The sequence below is a fragment of the Lampetra planeri genome, chromosome 14 (genome assembly GCF_965212315.1).
Source record: "Lampetra planeri chromosome 14, kcLamPlan1.2.h2, whole genome shotgun sequence".
Classification (NCBI taxonomy): Eukaryota; Metazoa; Chordata; class Hyperoartia; order Petromyzontiformes; family Petromyzontidae; genus Lampetra; species Lampetra planeri.
The window spans coordinates 9,363,469-9,388,206 of NC_136120.1; the positions used below are offsets into that span (position 1 = coordinate 9,363,469).

The 24,738-nt window shown below is 44.9% G+C and overlaps 1 long non-coding RNA gene across 1 annotated transcript; it reads right to left on the minus strand.

Moving 5' to 3' along the window:
• Positions 1-1,976: 1,976 nt before the first annotated feature.
• LOC144722458 (uncharacterized) lies at positions 1,977-24,318 on the minus strand. The gene is made up of 4 exons (XR_013586058.1): positions 24,169-24,318; positions 17,256-17,472; positions 4,945-5,054; positions 1,977-2,766 (listed from the first exon to the last, which is right to left on the minus strand). It is a non-coding gene; the product is annotated as an uncharacterized LOC144722458 (long non-coding RNA).
• Positions 24,319-24,738: the final 420 nt, after the last annotated feature.

Consider the following 24,738-nt stretch of genomic DNA (forward strand, 5'->3'; position numbering starts at 1 on the left):
GAGCTATATAGCTCAGTGGGCCTTACCTGGAAAAATAAACAAGGGTTTAGTTGATTACGCATCAAGGATCAAATTTGCCAAATTCTAAACTTACCCCTTTGTCACCAGTTATAGCCAACATGTTCATGGAAAAGTTTGAATCAGACGCCATCCAGACATCTACCCTGCGTCCTTCCCTGTGGAAGAGGTATGTGGATGACACTTTCGTCATCTGGCCACATGGCCTCCCAGCATTGAACCACTTCTTGGACCACATCAATTCTAGACACCCATCCATCAGATTCACCATGGAAGTGGAGAAAGACGGTAAACTACCATTCTTGGATATTCTGTTTGAGAGGAGGCCTGACGGATCATTGGGACATTCTGTCTACAGGAAAGCCACCCACACAGATTCCTACTTGAAACCGGATTCCCACCACCACCCATCTCAAAAGAATTCTCTCATCAAAACGCTATACCACAGAGCCCATGGCATTTCTGACAAACACCACCTGACCGGTGAATTAAGACATGTACATCGGGCCCTCAGGATGAACGGATACTCTGACCGTACTATCCGCCAAGCTGTCTCTCCCACCACACAGAAACAGCCACTTGAAACTCCGACCAAAACCATCACGTTACCATACATAGCAGGCGTGACCAAAAAGATCTCCAAAATTCTAAACAAACATAAGATCCAAGTCCGATTCAGTACAGTGCATAAAATCCGTGATCTGATTCCATCTGTGAAGGATGTCGTTCCTGACTTACAGTATCCTGAAGTCTACAAATTGAGTTGCATTTGTGGTGATTACTACATTGGAGAAACGAAACGTCATGTTTCTGATCGTGTCCGCGAGCACAAGTCAGATCTGAAACACGGCAGAACTGATTCTTCTGCCGTTGCCGATCATTGCTACAACTCGGTGGGCTCTCATGAAATTGTCTTTTCCGAGACCAAGGTTCTCTGCAAACCTCCCGGCTACCATCAAAGGTTTGTACACGAAGCCATACAAATATACAAACACAGACATAATTTCAACCGTGATGATGGGTACAAACTTAGTAATCATTGGAAAGATGTTATCAACCACGCAAAAAAGACTTAATTACACTTTTTTGGACCATCTTATCTGACAGGCACTATTTTACTTTACTTTACCGAGTGTTAACATCCCCAGTTGTTTTTTGGCAGTGCTCTCTTCATTGTTCAGCCGGCATTGGTGTAGGCATGGGCATTTTCGTTCTTTTGTCTATCATGTGTATCAGACCTCCCCTCCCCCCTCTCTGTCCATTGTGTTGGCGTGTGCAGCGGCAACCGCTTCCAAGCCGACGTCCATTGTTTTGCCCTCCCCCTCCCGATGCGTTGTGCTTGGCGCTCCGTGCTGTCTTTGAGCCCCGCCCCCCTCCCTCCCGATACGTTCCATTCATTGGCTACCACATTCTGATGACCCCCCCCCCTCTCCTCCCCCCTTCAACTTGCTTATAAGGGATTACTTCTTGAATCATTGCCTCACTTGATGCAGCTAATTCGGCTGTGACGGTCCCACCTGATGACAGAGACTTGTGTTGCCTCCGAAACGTCGTGATTTTTGTTTTTGTTTAAATTTTATTTTCATTAATTTTGATATTTTACCTACGTGACTTTACCGAAAAAACCTAAGAATATGATTCCTTGCAGTCACGAAAGCTTCAAATCTAGAATTACCCGCAAAAACTACTCAATCGGGATTACACACAGCAACAATCGTTTACCTACTTGCGGAGACTCAGTACCCGTTTGCAGGCTGCGTTGTTGAGCCACCTTTGTGCCCACAGGGACAGCCGCCAGCGGGGGGTGTCGGTTCACGCGTGTCGAGGTGAGATGTGAAGTGCCTTGAGGAGGGAAACCAATAATTAACAATTATTCATAATTAACAATTACAAATAATTGTCAGTGTGTCTTCCATGACAAAATACAATGAGGGCCGTATTTTAATTAAGCTCTTTAATTTAACAACGAAAACACGGATTCCTCTCCAAACGTCACTGACAGCCGTGTGTGTAGTGTAGTTTTCACGATAATCTCGAAAGTAGACGTAATACTGCCGCTGGTTGGTTGTTGACCCTGCTACAACCGCCTTGTGCCCTTGCATTTTGTTCTGAGAGTCTAATCATATAGCTTTATCATGATATGTCATGGAAGCTAAAGCAGGATTGTGTTGAGTGTTGACCCTGGAACAACAGCCTTTTTTGCCTATTGATGATTCGATATTTTTCTACTTAGTTATTAATTTATCATTATTTTCTTGGATAAAAAAATATTTTAAAAAATATAGATATTTACCTTGCTCTCTTCTGTAAATGGTGAATTTAAAAAGATGCATTTACAACTTCGAATATCCGCTATGTCGATACGTGGAGATTTATGAGACTCCCTAATCCGCCGTTCTGTGATATGAGAGATGGGCATAGAAATAGCGGTGATAAGACACCACAACTCAGTATCATTATCCCCTTCTTAAACGTCAACATCGGCATTATCGTAATTATCAGTCATCACCATTACAGCCATCATCACAATTGTCAACAACACCATTATCAACATGAGACATCCTCCTCAACTTTTTGTTCCTTGTCCACCCTTCGAACTTGGCCCCTTGCCGAATGGCTTTGAGCGACAGCGAATATCTTCCCCACCGTGCCACCCCTCTGTATGTTCGCTTCATGTTCTTCTTTCGTATTAGCTCGATGACGCCACTCCACACGGCCGCAGGAAGCGTGATTTGTTTTGGAAAGAAACTGGAATGCCAGAGAAAAAAATGCGTAATAGGGATTGGGTAAATACTTATGCATCCATATAAATAGAAGGCTGCCAATGCTGGAGGCCAATCAGTTTCAAAGACTGCATATATTATCAGAGCACGTTTGTTTGCACGTTCACCACACGGACGTGTGGTTAATGCAGACTTGATTCCTTGCAAAAAGTATATCTTTGGTGTTTGACCATCTTAACATATCCTGTTGTATGTTACAAAAAAGTCGACCTTATAACTTTGACCAATAAGAACGCCTATCTCTTATAAATGATAATGTTTAAATCGGCATCAAACAATGCCGCAAGTCTATTGCCATTATTAGCATGCCCAGTTGTACGCTTTGAAGTCTGCATGATTCAGAAACATAAACTCCAAAGTTGCTGATTGTAGATCTGCGTCCCATTACAATACTAGCTGTACTACCCGGCTTCGCCCGGGACTTGGATTCACCACACCGGCCGCCTTTGTCTCCCCAGTGACGATGTTCACACCACAAAAGTTACTCGTTTGAGGCTGAATCGACCTAGGGGAGGCCCAGGACAAGGTTCGTCACTGGTGGTGGCCGTGAGCGGAAACAGAACTCGGGTCGTTGGGTTCGTAGCGCAGCGCGCTAACCACTACACTACCGCTCCAAAGATCCCCATATAGCTTTAACAGACTGTAGGGGCAAGTGCTGTTAGCGAGCACCTATGAAGGCCAGCACGGCACACGAGGGGGTGGGTGACAGCAGCACGCCCGGCCGCCTTTGTCTCCCCAGTGGCGATGTTCACACACCACAGCAGTTACTCGTTTGAGGCTGAGTCAACCTAGGGGAGGCCCAGGACTGGTTCAAATAATCGTCACTGGTGGTGGCCGTGAGCTCGAATCTAACTCGGGTCGCCGGGTTCGTAGCGCAGCGCGCTAACCGCTAGACGACAATGCGTTACGCTTCCACATGTGCGGATCACGTGACACATTTGACGTCACAGCTCACTTGCCGTGCAAAAAATATATATGCATTATTGAGCTCCCCCTCCTCCCCCCAATAAATGTATTTTTATCATTTTTGCATGGTGTACAGTCTGGAAAGTACCCACATGGCAAATTTGCAGTTTGTTGCATGTTGGGAAGTACGCTAACATTTTGAACAGACACACATGATTCCTTGCCTTTTATATATATGGAGATGCAATTCAAACTAAAGTCAAAGTTTACTAATGTGTTTGGAAGAAGAAAACACCCATAATTTCTCTTCACTTAAGATCGTGATTGCCTCTGTGCTTGTACAATTATCTGACGACTGCATCTGCTGTTAAAGCATTCTTGGGCTGTGGATTTGAAATGAGGCCTTCCCGCGGGTTTGTATTACGAAGCCTCGTTTCTGGACAGCAATTCATCACGGGGTCTGTGGGGGGAATTCAGGGGCACCGCAGGCAAGGTCCATCTATCTTATTGCCTCCTATCTTAAGCACTGCCCACAGAGAGGTGGTTAGTTTGAGTGGGATAAAGGAGATAGGGGCAGCTTTAAGTTCCCCCCCTGGATGTTTGAGAGCCATTAGAGAGGGTGAGGAAGCATCTGCTATAGATAGTCACTGCCACTGATGATTTTATTTTGTTACATATGCTCACCACGTTGCTATCATCTCAATTTCAATGCCTAAGCCAATTTAAGAGCGAGTGGCAGATTTATTTAGAAAAATTCGATTCTCTCCAATGCAAATGTTTAAAGGGTAGATTTCTGAACATAATTGGTTTTACTTAACGGTTTCATGTCTGTTTAACTGTATGAAGAACGATTGCATGCAATTTCAATTGAACAGAATTATCTTTTTTTCTATTGTTTCATATTACCTTTGACCGTTCATATCCCGCAGGGTTTTTGTTTCTTAAATTTCTTTAATTGCCAAACAAAGCTGACCTATAAAGTCTCTCGGAAGCCGCTATTAACATTACATTCTAGGAAATGTATAAAATAGAATGGGCGTATAGCTGAACTGGCTTGGTATTGGTTTGACTGCTTGTCAGACTAGATTGGTAGCAACATGCACGGCTGGCAAACAAAACTGTTTCACAGTTACGTAATTTTGTAAAACCTTCAAGTGTGCCCATCCAGCCAATCAGAGTTCTACTACAACAATATGAGTTCGGAATATATCACTCAGGTGTGTTTTCTGGTAAATACCGGGTAATGTTTGGCGTGGTGTTCGACCTTTCGCTCCGTGTGACGACAGATTTGTCAGGGAACTCTCCAGTTCTGAACCGCACCGTTCCGGATGGTCCCTGAAGAATATCCTGGGAGGTAGGAGTGAAACGTCTGACATGTCTGACAGCTCGGACCAGAACACAAGGGGACAGCTGTACGACACAACCGGGAAAACCCCACAACACGGTAAAGTTCAACGTAACATTAAACGTTGCCCCGTCAATAGCGCCGTGCGCCACTGTTTCAATACAGGCTACCGTTCAACATGGCCTATCGCAGCCCATGTTGAACGGCGCATACACGGGCGACGGTGTTTGTCAAGCAACACTATTGCAAGGGACGTTGCGCTAATTCACGTCGACTTTAGCGAGGTTATCATGGGGAAGGACGGACCTCGCCATTTAGTCGGGCGTTTGGTGGCTATCGCACTTGGCCTGTAATTCCCGTGGGCATCGAGAAGGTTGCCTTAGCCTGGCTCGCCAGGGAGAAGGCAGTAAGGCAAGTGGACTAATCGTTATCTGTTTCCTTCTGTACGGAAATGTAGTGTGTTGTTCCATCACGTGCGTGTTATGGTTTCCTCTCACATGTGTAAACACTGAATTGGGGAGAAAAAACTATTTTTTCTTTGACCTTTTTTTTATATTACCAGGTAAGACCCACTGAGCTACATCGCTCTTTATCAGAAACGACCTGGCCACAAATGATAGCTCAACGAAGCGACTTATCACGTGGAAATTTACAACAGCCAAATACTCTAAATGCCTGTTTCTCAGTGTGGAGGGAAAAATTGGAGGACCCAGAGAAAATTTCACGCGAGCACGGTGAGAAAATGTAAACTCCGAATTACATTACAATTAAAATGTACGGCTGTAGGGAGCTCATCATGTCGACTGAGCAAACTGTATTTAATTCACATACTTCACTACAATACCGTGTGCTGAGCACCCATTGGGCAGTAACACAAGAACATAAGTGCGTGTATATGCGCTACGAATCCGGCGACCCGTTCTGGGCCTCCCCTATGTCGACTCAGCCTCAAATGAGTACCTGGCCCAGTGTGTGAACATCGCCACTAGGGGAGACAAAGGCGGTCGGATCTGGTGCTGACCAATCACCCCCCTCGTATGCTGGTGCCGGCCTTCATAGGTGCTCACTAACAGCACTTGCCCCAAACAGTGCGTTAAGGCTATAGGGGGGATCTTTGTCTTTGTATATACCAAAGAAAGACAATTTTCTGAGGTGATTGCATGCTTGGAGTGTTTTGAAGAGAAGACGAGTCATGATTGAAGCTCGTGAATTATAGAGCACTTGGCCCTCAGGCTCTCCCGAGTCCCAGACTCATCACTTAATGCAACTGGTGCGTGCAGTGTTGCGTACTTTTCGAGTCTTAGGTTGGCAATGCGCAAAGGTGCAAGTGTGTGGTTTTTGTGCCGCAAATTTTATGGACTTGCTGTCACTTCCGATAAGAACACGGTATTCTCCCTAGACACGGAATGTACTCGTAAAATAATGGTTTAAAAATGTAAATATTTTAACCTCTGTGTTTTTTATTCGTCTTTATTGAGAGAAAATCACGTTCAAATGTTTTTTTTGTTTAAATATTAATGCACACAACAAAATACTCATTCATATCTACCTCATGTAAAAAAAATATTCTATCTCAACGTGTTTCATTTATTGTATTTTTTTAAGAGTGCGTAAATTGAACACCATTGGGCTCACCTTCAGATGATCAGTAACTTATCACGCTTTAATTAAACGTTCAAAACCGCACCGCACCAGAAACATTCGTATCAAACTTCCCACGGAAAACTCTTAAAATATTAAGAAATTAAACAATTGCAACATCGAGCTCTTTACATATATATGTATGTGTGTGTTTGTCGTATGTGAGATCTGTAAAACTAAAATGAGCACTCGACATTTTTTCACCAGGATTTTATAATTTGGTCGAGGACATTTCTACTATGCGGTGTTCGTTTTAATTAGCAAAGCCCATTCATTCGCCGTGAAAAAGCGATAACACCTTTTTCGGTACGATTTTTAGAAGCTAAAATGACACATGCACCGTGAATTTAAAAATCATTATCCTAAAGCAATTAAAACACTTCCCCCCCCCCTAATTTAATTAGCCATTACAAGAAGTTTCCATCTGTAATTATGAAGTCATTCTCCCAGGAGTTATTGATGACTGGTTTTTCATGCACGGAGAGAGTGCGGCGAGATGTAATAATTGAATACAATTTCTGCTTTAGATATAATGTTCTACTCGTCAGATCGACGGAATTAATCTGCAATATTTATGCAACCTGTCATGCGATGACAGGTAAAGTTTGTCAAAGCACCTGAAATAACGACAATAAAATTCCACCTTCACGAAGCGCAATCTGAAAACTAAAAAAAATGTGATTAAAATGCACTTCTCTTTATGAATATACAGGATATAACCGCGTAGATTCAACGACACACAGGGATGTGCAACATTGCATGTGTAGTGGCATCGCGCTGGCTGCTGGCGAAAAAGGGGTATTGTGGTGTACGGCAGTACTCACGTCAGCAGGCCATGATATATACGAGAGGGGGACGTCTAGGGGAAAGGTCATAGAAGGGGCCAATCGGGAAGCCTCGGGAACCCGCTAGTATGTTCCAGAAAGAGGGCGTGGCCGGGGCGGAGCGAGGCCACGCTGAGAGTATAAGAAGGGCCACTGTAGGGGACCTCGTGGCTGTGGCTGGTAGTGGGATCTCCGTCGTGCTGCTCAAGTCAATCGTCGTCACCATCTCCTCGTCGTCGTCTCAGTCTTCACCATCCCGGGGCGCTGCTGGTCAGACAGGTTACCAACTGTTCTAACTAAGCAGTGCCACCGACAATAGACAGTCTTAATAATAATAGTGTGCACCCACGTAAGGTATGTGTTATCCTGATGGTGCCTGCTAAATAAAGAAGTGCCACCAAGTCCTACTGTCTCCGAGTTGAGTCACTACACGTGTACTGAAGCTCTCGGGCCTTATCCAAACCACCGGCTCAAAAGAACTGAAGGTGTACCCATTGTCATCTAAACCCACCAACTCAACGAGTTGAGAAAATAGGTAGCCCACGGGCATAATATTAATTTTAAACCCCCCCGCCCACCTCCTACGCATTTTCCATATGCTAAATTCCTCTTGATATGCAAATTATTTTGTCAAGGCGCTCTTCTTCCCACCTCCCCCCCTCCAACCCAGCTTAAATATACGCTCCAAGCTTGGTGGTGTTTCATTCTTCACCTGAGGACGGCTGCTTGCGTTGTGGCCGAAACGTCGTGAGAATTATTTTATTATGTTTTATTTTTATTATTCTATTACTTCCCTTCTACGTGACTTTACCGAAAGAACCAAGAAGATGAATCCCTGCAGTCACGAAAGCTTTAAATCGAAATTTAAGAGCCATTTTCTTCGAATTTGGTAAAATATATATATATATATATTTCGAGAGCTGCAATGCGTGCTTAATGAATAACATTAAACCATATATTTTTTTATAATCACTGTTTTAAGAACAGCACACGTACAATGGTTTGTAAAGCCTCATCACAAATCATTGTTAGGCTTTTCAGACGTTCACCGCTTATCGAAAATAATTAGGTTATTTATTTTTACTTTGCATTTGTTCGTGTTGGGAGCCACGAAGAGCCTCATGCAGCTCCGGGAGCCCACGGATTGCCGACCTCTGCTCTAGACGCATCCTCTAGAGCTCATTCTAGTGGAGGCACTTCTGCCAGCAGTAGCCTGAGCAAGAAATTGCACTGGCTGAACCTTTACCGTGTTTGCCTTTATTCGTTCAAATTCCTTCATCAATTTGGACGTTCAGAGGCACGGGAGAAAACCGAGGAAAAGTCTTCAGATGCTTTAGACCTTTGCGATTCAAAGGCAGCGGTCTCACAGTCCCCGGTTCAGCAGGTTGGGGGTCGGCGGGTTGAACCCCGTGGTTGTGTCGCTCGCTCGCTTCACGCAAAGTCGTTCGGAGCCTGGGCGCGGCGGCGCGATGCGTTCCGTCACAACCTCGCCCCGTCACTTCCAGCTGCAAATGGTAGAGTTGCTAAGCTACTTAAGACAACAGCTTCCAACCGGCAAAAAAAAATAATCGCCGCCACCCCTTGTGACAATTAACTAGCACTTAATTGGTATATAATGAGAGGCCTTCATTAGGCGGAGAAAATTAGTTCCGCTAGAAAAGATTTATGGCGCACTAATCCCCGATAAAAGCATTGCCAACTTATGGTTGGGATTGTCTTGCATTCCCCACCTTTATTTCCTATGCCTGCAACAAAGTATAATTTGCTAATCTAAGCAGTTATGATACTTAACACATATTCTGAGGTGCGTTTTTTCTCTTTCTAAATTGTGTTGACCACCTCGTGTGTGTACTACCGTATGTGCATCACAATGTAACCAAAACATTTTGTTTCACCAATATCTTCGTGGTTCTAACTTGCATGGAGGCACTGCACAGCATCGAACTGATCAAGGAACTGATGTGTCAACTTTAAAAAGTCACCGTTGCCTTCACTCTAAAGCATTAGCAGTACCTACGGCACGTTTTATTCCTACTTAATGGGAAAAAATTAAGTCTTTTTATGTTTTTGTTTCACTCATTTAATCAGTATAAGTTAAATCCCCACGTTCTACCAAAGCTGTGTGTTTAAGCCATTTTCCAGCTACAGTAAAAACAATGGATGTTCAACCTCATAATTAAACAAAGATGAGAGAAACTTTAAAAGAAAAAATTCACACCGTTTGCATTTCTGTATACCAGCAGGTTTCACTTTTTAATGAGGAGCCACTGGGACTACGAGAAAATGAATAATAAAAAAACACACAGAGTGTGCAGAAGATTATTTTTTAGTTCTTATGTAAAAAAATTACCATTTTGTTTATGATTGCCTGCAGATGTTTTGAAATATGTGTTGCTTTGGAGCACGTTTTAATGTAAATGTTGATAAAACTCAAACCTGTTTCACAATTTCACAAATGCAACTATTATTTACTGCATTCTGCTTAGTGGATGATCATTATTAAAGGCAGTTTCACACATTCACTTGTCCCTGTGCTCTGAGATCTAATGTTTTAAGGGCTCCTTATTAATATATATTATTCTTGTTCTGTGTGCCTCGTTAGGGACTTGATCCAAATGTCAAGAAACTGTGTGCTGTTTCATTACCGTATATCACACGTACAGCTTATTTGCCAATCCACTGCTAGACGAGCCCCTCCTTATGCCCTGCATGGATGAGTGTTCCTTGACTTTACTACGTTGGTTAGTGCGGATTGGTGGTCGGGGGAATACACGGGGGAAGCGATGGATTTTACTGCCCTGCCCACAGTGCTTTCTACCACCCATCTTTTGTGAATGGTAGTCACTCGTAGTAGGTTTTTACCCTTTTAAACTGGTACAAAACTGACACCTTTATTCAAGGCATCATGTTTGCAATAACCACAACACAAGTAGTAAAAAAAGCAAACAAAAAGAAGCAACTCTGATAATGATAATAATATGCACCGTCCTTGAAGTTGATTGGTCCACACCCGAGACGGCTTTCTTTAGAGCCTAGTCCCCATTGGTGTTGGACCAGATGACACCAAAAGGCGTACAACTCAAACACAGTGCAATATCAGAGTATTGAGAGCTCGGGGTAAGCATTTACACTATGAGATCTCTTTTACCAGTGGCAAAATATAGTAGTAGGTTTTACCCTTTTAAACTGGTACAAAACTGACACCTTTAATCAAGGCATCATGTTTGCAATAACCACAACACAAGTAGTCAAAAAAGCAAGAAAGCCGTCTCGGGTGTGGACCAATCAACTTCAAGGACAGTGCATATTATTATCATTATCAGAGTTGCTTCTTTTTGTTTGCTTTTTTGACTACTTGTGTTGTGGTTATTGCAAACATGATGCCTTGAATAAAGGTGTCAGTTTTGTACCAGTTTAAAAGGGTAAAAACCTACTACTATATTTTGCCACTGGTAAAAGAGATCTCATAGTGGTAGTCACTCGTAAAGTACGTTGCAGGCTCACCCTTGCTTAGCTTTTGATGTCTTATGGGATTCCGTGCATTCTGGGTAATTTGGTCATAGGCTGATGTGGCAGAACTATATCTGTAATTTTATTTCCTTGTAGGTAGTTGTTTCTGCCGAATGTGAGAAATATTATTTTAAAAAGATTGTAGCAGAACTTGAAAAGCTTTGCTATCAAAGCCAAAGATATACATTGCAATTTTTTATTATTATTTTTACAGGTGATTAATTTGAGGTCATATACTCTTTCTGAATGTTGAAAAAAATTGAAGGACTTGCGAGTTTAACACAACAACATCGGAGGAGGTTTCCAAATTTATTCAACACGAATCTTTAGCAAATGCAATTTTGTAATTTTACAATTGTGCTATCTACTAAGTGACGCTTGTAAGTTAAAAAAAATACTTTCATTATCACTGCTTTGTCAATATGAATATATATTTGTATATATTAATTCCTTTCTCGTTTGTTTATATTAGAAACAAATGGGTTATTTTTTATTCCAAGCCATATTACATAATTGTAACTTAATTATACAGATTAAAACATAAACATACCAGCCTAATACCCAAATTGTGCAGAAGAATTTAGATCCAGAGCAGTGCATGTAGAATGTCACACACTTATCTCTAGGCGTGGTCAATCAGTGGACAAAATTACGTATGGTTTGCATTTCCCTGTCTTAAGACACGATACCCTAAACCATTCTCAATGGAAATGAAGCGCTGCAATGTAACCTTCTCCAACAATTCAATGTCATCTTCAACATTTGTGAGACCCATTGCAGATTTATGATCCAGACTCCGTGCCTGTCAGATATATTGTTCATGATATGGCAGTTTTTCATTTTAAAACTTACTTTTTGTTAAGATATTATAACACGTTACTCTTTAAAAGGAAGAGCTATTTTCATAATTTAATTTTCTTGTAGGTTGGCTGTTTTTGCCGAATGTGAGAAATTTTATTTTAACAATATTGTAGCAGAACTTGGAAAAGTTTTGCTATCAATGGCCAAAATATACATTGCTATTATTTTTTACAGGTGATTATTTCGATGCCAGATAATCTTAATAAACGTTGAAATAAAATTGAAGGACGTGCGAGTTTAACACAACAATATAGGAGGAGGCTTCCAAAACTATTCAACACGAATATTTTACATCATGGGACCTCCTTTTCCAGTACCATTACTTATAATGCATTGTATTTGGGCTGTACGCCTTTTGGCGTCCTCTGGTCTAACACCGTTTGAGACGAGATTTCAAAGAAAACTGTCTATTGTGTGGACCAATCAGTTTCAAAGACAATGCATATACTGTCATGGTTTTTGTTTGTTTGTATTTTCACCACAAGTATCTGTGGTTAATGCAGGCATGATTCGTTGTAAAAGGTTTTAGTTTGGTGTTTTAACAACTTAACACCTGTTTTGTTGGCAGAAAAAAGGGGAAACCCCTATTATCACGAATATTATAGCAAATGCAATTGTCTAATTTTCAACAACAACACAAACACATTTGCGTAAAAGCACGGTGCTTTAATGCCCCTTGGGATCTTGTTGCCTGAAAAGTTGTCTATCAATGGATTCATCTTGCTAATGGCTCAATGCAATGGCACGTGTCGTCACACTACATAACCTGCCAGTGATGCTCTAACTGGAGACGTAAAGCCACTTGGCCAGTGCACACAATCCCGTAGTTGTAAAGCACACTTTGTCAGGCTTAATTCGTGTCTGCCATCTGCTAGCGATGTTCAAGGGAATAATTTTGTTTATTTCACTAATTAACATTGCTTTTTAATGAATGCAATGCATTTATACATCCGTATTTCCTCGAATTTAATCGTTGATAAATGGGGGTGGGAGTTTTGCAATTAGGAACGCGTATATTATTTGTTGACATTAATGTATTTATGCGATTAGCTCCTTTATTTGTTCATTCGTTTCCACGTTTAAATATGGGGGAGCATTGCCCACGTAGCACATGTGGTATGGTATGATACGTGTTAATTACAACAATAATGACTGGGATAATTTGAATTGTGAAGGCAGCATGCAGACGCTGCGTTTCCAGAAGATACCCCTTTTTGGATCTTTAAGTTGCAAGGAACATTGCTCAACTGCTGCAAAAGCAAAGTGAAATCATGCATAGAGCTACATTCATTGTAATACTGGATATGCCTTTCCCAACATTTGTGCAGGATAATGCCAGCACGCGTACTCGCCCGCTGACTACAACTTTGTATATCTGCCAACACTGGCGAAGGGATGAAGGTGCATCCCTGAAAATAACTTACACTGGCAGAACAGCCTTGACTCGAGGGATGGATGTATTGACTATGCAGAAACGTGGCGTTGGTTAAAAAGATCACTAAGATGGCAATGGACGAGACTGGTAATGGAATGGCAGCTAAAAGAGTGAGAGCATGTCCGAGACGAAGACCGCTGCAAAGAAAGCACAATGAGAGTATGTATGTATATATGTTTAACTTCTTTTGCGCCGTACATAGCCAACCGCGCTAATCGGAGGTGCGGGGGAAGGACAATAAACCAAACACAAATATCAGTTCTAAGGTAATGAGAACTGCCTCCTCTAACACGGTGTTATGCCCTACTCTTCCAGGCTGAACAGATATATTGGACGAGGAGTGAGTACCCACACTTTACCCCACTACCACCACCACTACACGCGACCTGCCAAAGTGTGGTGTTACCCATTTATACGGCTGGGTGGACAAAAGGAGCACTACCAAGAAATATATGAGACTTGGAAACCCCTGAATTGCAAGCCCAGTGAGCTCACCGCGACGCCACGGCAGCCATCACTTGGGCGACATTTAAATTGTGTACACCTTTACACTTCGTCATTTCATTGCTTCGTAAAATAAATAAAAACTTCACAGGACGTCCCATAGGATCCGTTGAGACAGAGGTCGCAAACGGGTTTTGATTCCTTACCAGTACCCGTACCCGGCCGCACCAGGGTCGCAATCGGGTACCCATACCCTACCCGATACCCGGCTACCCGTACCCATTCGGGTATCGGGTAGGGTACGGGTACCCGATTGCGACCTCTGGGATGAAGCCATGTTGCAGGCGCGGGTGGGTTGATTCTAGGAACTTGAATTGTGAGAAGAGACAAGACGTTGGGAAATGAGTGACAAACGGTTACTCACCAGTGACTCACGGCCTACCCGTACCCGTACCCAGCCGCACCATTGTTGAAAACGGGTACCCGTACCCGGCCGGGTACGGGTAGCCGGGTATCGGGTACCCGATTGCGACCTCTGCGTTGAGAGGCGCGTTCACTCTTTAGATCTAGATTGGGTCAAAATAAGCGAGCAAAACTATACGCCTCTTTCCCATATCTGTCCCTCCATATTATATACATAAATTACAGTACACGTTCCATTGGTTGCACATCTAGATCTGGTAGGTAATTTTTTTTCAACAGCATCAGTCTTAATACAAGAAAATTCTGGACTGGTTTTGACATTCAGTGTCTCGGCAGCAATCAGGCTTGCTGAAACCAACGCGGTTCGAACAGCCAGATGTGAATTTGTCATGACGGCTTTCCGAGCAGATAAGGGTCCCAGTTTGATGCAAAACCACGCGATATAGTTTTATACAGTCTGGGCCAACAATACTGATGCACTGGCCCTTAAACCGTGAATAAGATTGTTCACCATTTCTGTTTGTCCTCGGCAGCATTACAGCTAAGCAGACAGCCCCAGAGCGGTGTGCCCGTGCAAACTTGCATTGAAATAAATGATGGCACGTGGATCGTTTTCCACCCACCATTTTATTCTCTTTATTCTTCATTGACGCCGTGCACAATGCAACCACCCGCGTGAGGCAAATTGCTTTGTTATTGATGCCCCTTGTTTTACTCTAATCACCCAAATTGAGCATCATTCCTCTGGGGAGGAGAGGAGGGCGCCAACGTGGGACAGAAATGAAGATAAAATGATGCGTGCAGTCGGCTGTAATGGGATCGCCCGTACGCAGGCTTGGGATGCAGAGGGGGTTGGGATGTCGCCCCGAAATCCCAGCAGGCTCAAACCCGTCAGCTGAAGCCATTGGAGCTACCGGGAAATTTATCTCTGGTGAGTAAAAAAAAACTGCGAACAGGCTCCGTGGTGTTTTGCCGAGCTAAAAATGTCGAGCGGGACATCTATCCCAATCCACAATGATACAATTCCATCAATATATATATAACATATATAACATGTCTGAGTGTGGAAACTGTGGTAGAGCAGTGGCACTGGTAAAGTGTACTGCACTGGGAACCCGCCATGGCTTATATCAGTGTCACGTGATATCTCAACTGGTCCTGGGGCCACACACTCTTCAGCAACCAGCACGATATAAAAATTGGTGAAGTATAGTCAAACATAAACAACCATGGCAAGGGAAGGCCTTCATCTAGCAGCGGTTTTAGCAAGGGCTATATATACATTATGAATTACTTGGGGCTGGAGCAGAGGCACCGTGGTTAGTGCACTGCACTACGGACTGGGGAACAGTTTGATTCCCAATCACTGCTAACATCACTGGTTGAGTAACATCTGAACTAGATCTGGGCCCGCCTTCACCTAACACACACTGACCACTGTGGTGAAGTATGGTAAAACAACAAAAACATCCCACAACCGATACAGCGTAGGAAGCCTTCATCCAGCATTCAGCTCTACTGATCATATCTGGAATCGAATTATTGACGTCCATTTCGCTCAGATGATGTTGTATTTAAGGTGATACGAACACACGTAACATGAGCCACGAGAAGGACAAGCTACAGAGTGCGACCGTGGCCATGCAACCAAAACTTATAATAATTAAAATGTATAATGTGCATTCCATCCTCGGAACCCAATGCGCAATGCATGAAAAGCGGGAAACGAAAATAGAATCAGGGGGCAACCGACCAAACTAAAGAGGGAAGGCCACTTTAAAATGATGGGTTTTCAAAGCAGACTTGAATAAATCTACCGACTATGATTGCCTGATTTCAAGTGGCAATCGTTCCATACTCTTTGGTTTTTTCGGTAAAGTCACTTAGGTAAAAAATTTAAATAAATTAAATCACGACGTTTCGGAGGCAACACAAGCTTCCGTCTTCAGGTGCAACCGTCACAAAATTACTGTATCATGTGTTGCCTCCAAAACATCGTGATTTTATTTATTTAAAATGTTTACCTACGTGACATTACCGAAAAAAACAAAAAGTATGAATCCTTGCAGTCACGAAAACTTCAAATCTAGAATCATTCCATAGTTTGTGGTGCCACACTAATAAAAGCCTGATCACCAAAATAGTGCAACCTAGACCTAGGAGTGCTGAGCATTTGGAGATCAGAAGATATTAAGGACCTTGACGGAATATATACATGTAAAATGGACCAATAAGCAAACCAATGGGATCTGTTTAACACATGGGCTTTCGGACAAATATTATCCATAAGAAAGGTTTTTTTGGGGTCAGATCACTGTAGTCTGATCCTTCCAATGGACGAATTGCAAATCTACACGCGCTCTCTCCTGAAGCCCTCTCGTGGCTGACAGAGCCCGACATCGACATTCAGCTCCTGAGCGTATTGCTGCCATACGCGAGAAAGAGAATTGAATCCAGCGTGAATTGGAATGTAGTGAGTCGACATTCAAAGAGTTTTATCCAAACGTGTGAGTCATGCGATTGATCATGTTCCGTTGAATGCAATGTTTTAAAGACTAATTACTTGAACCTAATCTAAAAGTATCAAAACAAATCCAAAAAAAGCCCTCACCCCATTTGTCACTGCCCGAAAAGAGACAATTATATTCTAGGCTCATGTTTCAAACACGTGCCTATGGCCTTTCACAAACAATGCCCATTCAGAAGAAGTGCCATTCCCCGAACTATGAGGCGCTTAGTGAATGTTTTATGTGTGTGTGTTATATCAAAAGCAACCTATTCCCTCATGCAATTTCCCGATTATGGCACAATCCGCTGGGAAAAGAACAATTGGATATCTATATCATGATAACCACGCCATAGTGTTAGCAAATTATGACCATGTTGTTTTGCCTTGACTTCGAGTGATACTTTTTTTTCTTATCACAATCTCAAATGAATGGTACGCTATAGTTGCCAATTTTTCACCGCTTTAGTATCCACTGCTTGCTAAAGGAATGGCTAATATAGCTTTTAAATAACATCATGGTCATTATTTTGGTGCAATTTGCGTATGCCACAATTACTTGGACTGCTGCTTTTCCCGTGATGATTCGGTGGTTGAGATGCTGCCATTCAAGATGACTCGGTCCTCCGTAGCCTCCCAGAGATCCATTTCTGGGCTCGTGGAGCCACAGCTCATGTTTTGCGTTGCTCCAGTCCGTCGCTTGACTCCTCCGAACCAGGTCTTACTTCAGACTTCCTCTCCTTTTTTCTTCAAGAAACTGCTGCTGTTGCTGCATCCTCATGGCCATTAATTGTTATATTATTAATAAAAGCCATTATGTGTATTATACATTCTTTAAACAAATTTAAGTGTCAAATATTAATACAAACACTATTTTAGAGTTTTACCCAAATCTTAAACCTCCATGTATCTGCTTAACAGTCTGAAAAATGAATTGTGACTGTGAAGTTAATGATTAATCAATGCATGAACAATAACGTAAATGAACTTCCACATGTCCACATCATTGCATGTCTTTCACAAAAGCAGCCATGATCTATCCACAGCTGTATTACAGACTCCCCAGGACGTTGCTATCTCTCAGGATCTGATGCCAAAGTGCATCCTGTCAGTTCCTGCTCATGGGCGGATTTCCTATTAGCACAGCTGGCTACGTATGGTGCGAAAGAAGTTCAACATACAACAACAATCGCCATTCGCCACTAAGTAGCGGTGACGTCACCACGACGTTTGTGCCAGGCTATGCGCACATTGAGGCCACGTTAAGTGTTGAACGCCCGCTGGCAGGAAGTGACGGGGCAGACCGAGCAGGTGCCACGGGTCGACTGGCTGATGCACCGCTTGTACCTCCTACTGTGCCAACTTGCTGTGCTTTAACCACCCGGCACTCTGCTCGTTGTTGTGAGCATCGCTCCTCCGCCCTCCGTTGTTGTTGGAGGGCGACTGCCTCCAACTGCCCAGCAGCGTCTTTCACGAGCCTCCTCCACAGAGGCCGATCTTGACACTGCTGTTACCAGTCATCGGCAAGTCCACATCCTCTTGTACCACATCACTCCATCTCTTCTCTAGCCCGTGCCGCGCCCGTTTAGCTCCCTCTATCCGGCCGAACAAAAGCTGTTTAGGCATGCGGTGAGTGGGCATGTGGGCTACATGACCCAGCCAACGCAGCCTTGTTTGCCGGAGAAGCTCACCGATGGGACTTTGTCCAGATCTTTCAAGGATTTGTGAGTTCCTCACACAATCCAGCCTGGTTAAACCCAGGATGGATCGTAGGCAGGCCAGCCTAAATGTTGCCAATCGGCGAAGATGCTCCATTAGGGGGGTCCACGTTTCACAAGCATAGAGGGGGGGGGGGGGGAATGACCGGGGCCAAGAAAACTTGAAGCTTCGTGCGGAGCGACAAACCAGGTAGCTTCCACACAGCGTTACACAACCGATGAAAAGATCATGCCGCTCGACTGATTCTGAGTGAGACCTTTGCTATCAAACCGGAGCCGGTCATGAGCACACTGCCCAGGTATGGGAATCTCTCCACTCTCTCCGCAACTGCCCCAACACCGAATGGGAGTTGTGGGGGTGGGTGGCCCGATGGTAAGGCCCCACCTCTTAGTGGCACACTCCAGTTTCAGCAGCAGCGCCTCCAACTCCTCCTCTGAGTGAGCAGCAATTACCAGATAATCGGCATACGTAGCATGGTTGACCAATAGGGAGCCACCCCTTGACCGCACCCGGGCATCGATCAGCCTCCCGTTGTATCTGTACCAGATAGAAATTCCTCTGGTACAGCTATCAAAGGCTTCATGAACTACGTGGTCGAAAAATATGTTAAATAATGTGGGAGCCAGAGGACATCCCTGTCACACCCCAAGGTGAAAAGGGCATGGCTCCGACTCCCGGCCACGTCGTTTTACTCACCATCATGAAGGTCCTTAATGATCGTGAGCAGAGGGTCAGGGACTCCAAAATCATGAAGAACAACCCAGAGCCCAGGCCTACTGATGGTATCATAGGCCTTGACCAGGTCAATAAAGTTTGAGATGTAGGTCTTGTTGGAATTCCCTACACCTCTGCTGTAGCAAACGGACAGAAAAAATGGCATCTGTGCAGGACCGCCCTTTCCTGAAACCACACTGAGGCTCCGCAAGCCTCTCCTCAGCGTGCCTGGCAAGGCGATGTTGAATAATCATTGCCAGGACCTTTCCCGGCACACCGAGGAGTGAGATGCCCCTGTAGTTGTTACAGTCTGTGCAGTCCCCCTTCTTAAAGAGGGGGACCACAAGGGCATCCGGCAAAAACAACCCCTTACCTCCTCGTGGTGCCGGATGGGCAACGCTGCTGTGGACAGTGCTGTGGGGGAGGGAGGGCCAATTCCAATTGGCCTTTCTCCTCAGGGCGTTGGTAACCACCACAGTGGCCAAATGGGGGCTCTGGATGGGTGCGTGGGGCTGGTAACCCCTCCACCTTCAATGAATTACCACAAAACCAAGTAAAAAATATATAATTAATAAGCTTGTGCGGAAGGCCCCAGGGGAACAGGCGTCTATGACGTCTCCTGGCCAAACACCATTTGGCAGAACCGGAAGATTTAATCTTTACCCTTGGGGCTCCTCCAGAAACAACAAAAAGCCACTACGAATGACCACGTGGAATGTTAGAATGCTCACTGCGGAGGACAAGCTGCCACTCCTCTGTCGGGACCTGGACCGCTACCGCCTAGATCTCTGTGGCATTCAGGAGGTCCGATGGACCAGCTCTGGCTCCGGCCACCATGAGGGGTGGACAGTCCTCTACTCGGGGCAGGAGACTACCAAATAACAGGGAGTGGCTCTTCTTCTGAACAAAATAATGAAGGGGGCGTGGGAGCGGGGCGGTGAGGTGTGGGAAGCTGTAAGCCCCAGGCTACTTTGGGCTCGCCTTCCCATCAACCAGAGGCGAGGAGTGGTGGTCGTAGTTACTTATGCCCCCACCGAAGACGAACATCCGTGGAGGGATGCAGGCAAGGCCGATGAGTCAGATGCCTTCTTATGACCTTCTGTCACAGGTGCTGGCTAAAGTGGCCCCTCGGGAAAGAGTCATCTTGTTCAGTGACTTCAATGCCCGAGTTGGTCATGATGCTGGCACCTGGTCTGGAGTGATAAGAAGGCATCGGCCAGATAAGCTAAATAACAACGGTAGGAGGTTACTAGATTTTTGTGCAGCCCATGCGCTTGTAATGATGGAACAGCGCATGCGGGCCCATGTCCTTGATACCAGGACCTACTGTGGAGCTGATCTGCCCTCTGACCATCGACTTGTCATCTGCCATTCTTCCACTCCGGTGGTGAGTGTACACCCAGGACTCCATTTCAACCTAAGGTGGCCTGGTCTCACTTAGCTGATGAAAGTTGCAAGCGAGAATTTCATCATCGCTTGGGGCCGGGGTTGGCATCGTTCCCCACTCCTCCAGATGTCGAAGGTAAATGGGCGAGGTTTAGGACTGTGGCTTCTAGATTTGAAGCTTTCGTGACTGCAAGGAATCATCTTCTTAGGTTTTTTCGGTAAAGTCACGTAGAAAGTAAAATAAAATAAAAACAAAATCACGACGTTTCGGAGGCAACACAAGTCTCCGTCATCAGGTGGGACCATCACAGCCAGATTAGCTGTATCAAGTGAGGCAATGATTCAAGATGTAATCCCTTAAAAGCGAGTTGAGGGGGGAGGGAGAGGGAGGGGGGAGCTCATCAGACTATGGTAGCCAATGAAAGGAACGTATCGGGAGGGAGGGGGGGCGAGGCCAAAAGGGTGGGCGATGGACGTGGAAGCGCTTGTGCGCAAGTGGCCAATTACTGCACACGCCAACACAATGGAGCGATTGTGCGCAAGCGGCCAGCCACTGCACCCGCCAACACAATGGACAGAGAGGAGGAGGGGAGGTCTAATACACATGATAGACAAAAGAACGAAAATGATGATGGGTACAAACTTAGGGGGAGCTCATCAGACTATGGTAGCCAATGAATGGAACGTATCGGGAGGGAGGGGGGGGCGGGGGGGGGGGCGAGGCCAAAAGGGTGGGCGACGGACGTGGAAGCGCTTGTGCGCAAGCGGCCAATTACTGCACACGCCAACACAATGGAGAGAGAGGGGGAGGGGGGGTCTGATACACATGATAGGCAAAAGAACGAAAATGCCCATGTTTATACCAATGCTGGCTGAACAATGAAGAGAGTACTGTTAAAATAACTGGGGATGTTAACACTTTGTCACCAGTTATAGCCAACATATTCATGGAAAAGTTTGAATCAGACGCCATCCAGACATCCACCCTGCATCCTTCCCTGTGAAAGAGATATGTGGATGACACTTTCGTCATCTGGCCACATGGCCTCCCAGCATTGAACCACTTCTTGGACCACATCAATTCTAGACACCCATCCATCAGATTCACCATGGAAGTGGAGAAAGACGGTAAACTACCATTCTTGGATATTCTGTTTGAGAGGAGTCCGGACGGTTCCTTGGGACATTCTGTCTACAGAAAAGCCACCCACACAGACTCCTACTTGAAACCGGATTCCCACCACCACCCATCTCAAAAGAACTCTCTCATCAAAACGCTATACCACAGAGCACATGGCATTTCTGACAAACACCACCTGACCGGTGAATTAAGACATGTACATCGGGCCCTCAGGATGAACGGATACTCTGACCGTACTATCCGCCAAGCTGTCTCTCCCACCACACAGAAACAGCCACATGAAACTCCGACCAAAACCATCACGTTACCATACATAGCTGGCGTGACCAAAAAGATCTCCAAAATTCTAAACAAACATAAGATCCAAGTCCGATTCAGTACAGTGCATAAAATCCGTGATCTGATTCCATCTGTGAAGGATGTCGTTCCTGACTTACAGTATCCTGGAGTCTACAAATTGAGTTGCATTTGTGGTGATTGCTACATTGGAGAAACGAAACGTCATGTTTCTGATCGTGTCCGCGAGCACAAGTCAGATCTGAAACACGGCAGAACTGATTCTTCTGCCGTGGCCGATCATTGCTACAACTCGGTGGGCTCTCATGAAATTGTCTTTTCCGAGACCAATGTTCTCTGCAAACCTCCCGGCTACCATCAAAGGTTTGTACACGAAGCCATACAAATACACAAACACAGACATAATTTCAACCGTGATGATGGGTACAAACTTAGTAATCATTGGAAAGATGTTATCAACCACGCAAAAAAGACTTAATCACAAAAAAATTTTTGGACCATCTTATCTGACGGGCACTATTTTACTGTACTTTACCGAGTGTTAACATCCCCAGTTATTTTAACAGTACTCTCTTCATTGTTCAGCCAGTATTGGTATAAACATGGACATTTTCGTTATTTTGCCTATCATGTGTATCAGACCCCCCCTCCCCCTCTCTCTCCATTGTGTTGGCGTGTGCAGTAATTGGCCGCTTGCGCACAAGCGCTTCCACGTCCGTCGCCCACCCTTTTGGCCTCGCCCCCCCCCCCGCCCCCCCCCCCCGCCCCCCCCTCCCTCCCGATACGTTCCATTCATTGGCTACCATAGTCTGATGAGCTCCCCCTAAGTTTGTACCCATCATCATTTTCGTTCTTTTGTCTATCATGTGTATTAGACCTCCCCTCCTCCTCTCTGCCCATTGTGTTGGCGGGTGCAGTGGCTGGCCGCTTGCGCACAATCGCTCCATTGTGTTGGCGTGTGCAGTAATTGGCCGCTTGCGCACAAGCGCTTCCACGTCCATCGCCCACCCTTTTGGCCTCGCCCCCCCTCCCTCCCGATACGTTCCTTTCATTGGCTACCATAGTCTGATGAGCTCCCCCCTCCCTCTCCCTCCCCCCTCAACTCGCTTTTAAGGGATTACATCTTGAATCATTGCCTCACTTGATACAGCTAATCTGGCTGTGACGGTCCCACCTGATGACGGAGACTTGTGTTGCCTCCGAAACGTCGTGATTTTTGTTTTTATTTTATTTTACTTTCTACGTGACTTTACCGAAAAAACCTAAGAAGAGGACTGTGGCTCATGCAGCTGCAATGGCTGCTTTGGGTACACGGGGCAAACCTCCCCAGAGACCCTGGCTGACAGAGGAGATGTTCAGGATGGCTGAGAAAACGCGACAGGCCCACTCTAATCGTCTACAGCATCCCATGTCAGAGAATGAGGAGGCTTACTGCAGCCTTCGCTCGGAGGTTCGGAGATCCGTGAGGCGCTGCAAGGATGGGTGGTGGTCGCGGGTTTCTGAGGAGATGGAGTCTGCCTCAATAGCCCGCGATCACAAATCCCTTTTTAACTCCATTAAAAAGGTAACCTACAGTGCCACACCTATTACCATCATTAGGGGACAAAATGGTGATCCAATCTCCGACCCCCAGGAACAGGTTTGCAGATTTGCTGAGCATTTCTGTGAAGTCCTGAGGGAGGGTAAATCCCTCGACATGAAAAACATCGTGGGACAAAGTGGGGATGACCCTGCCGAGGCGGCGGTGCTTCAAATATTGGAGGAAGAAGTCACCCCCTGTGAGTAGCTGGCTGAGGTGCCATCTGTTGAGGAAGTACTAAAGGCGATCCAGAATCTGAGACCAGAAAATACACCGGGCAAAGATGATCTCCCAAGCGAAATGCTGAGGGAGGGTGGCGTTTGTGCACAGACTGCCCTACATGACATCATAACAACAGTCTGGACCACTGGACGGGTGCCGCAGGATTTGAAGGATGCCCTTGTCGTCCACCTCTTTAACATACATACACATACATAGAGACCCACAGACTCACATAGAGACTCATAGGCTCACACAGACACCCACAGACTGATATAGAGACCCAAAGATTCACATCGATTGAAAACTAATTTCTTTAGAACTTTGTGTGTGTTTAGTTTGTTGTCCTTTCCCCGAACCTCTGATTAACATAATTGGCTACGTACAGTGTGAAATAAGTTCAACATATATACATACTTTTGCAGTGCTTTCTACGCAGTGGTCTTCGTCTTTGGCATGTTCTCTCTCTTTTGGCCGCCATTCCATCACCAGTCTCGTCCATCATCCTCGTAGTCATCTATATGACCCAATAACACACGTCCCCTACGTATTTCTCATTGCAATTGCAAGAATGCATCTCTCCATGTTTCCGATCGACACATATATATATATCATAGCGGGCAATTTGCACCGATTGAAAACGTTCCTCTGTAGACACATTGGTGCGTTGCTTTTTATTGGTACGTTCACTTTTCCAATTGCACTCCAACCTGTTTTCGCTCACCTCATTATTTCTCCATTTATCTCCCTTGTGCACGTTCAGTAATTGCCATCGGCAGGCAAACGCTGACGTGTTTTCCAGTTATATCCCTCCAATCAATATCTTATTTTTCAGCGAACTCCTACATGACATTGATTTAGAATCAGAATATGTATTTATACCGGAGGAATCCTATGAGCTATAAAGCGCATCGTTATCCAGTAGGGGCGGATCAGAACGTTACAAAAAGAAACAATAGAAAAACTCAATAGGAGTGCAAAGTCATC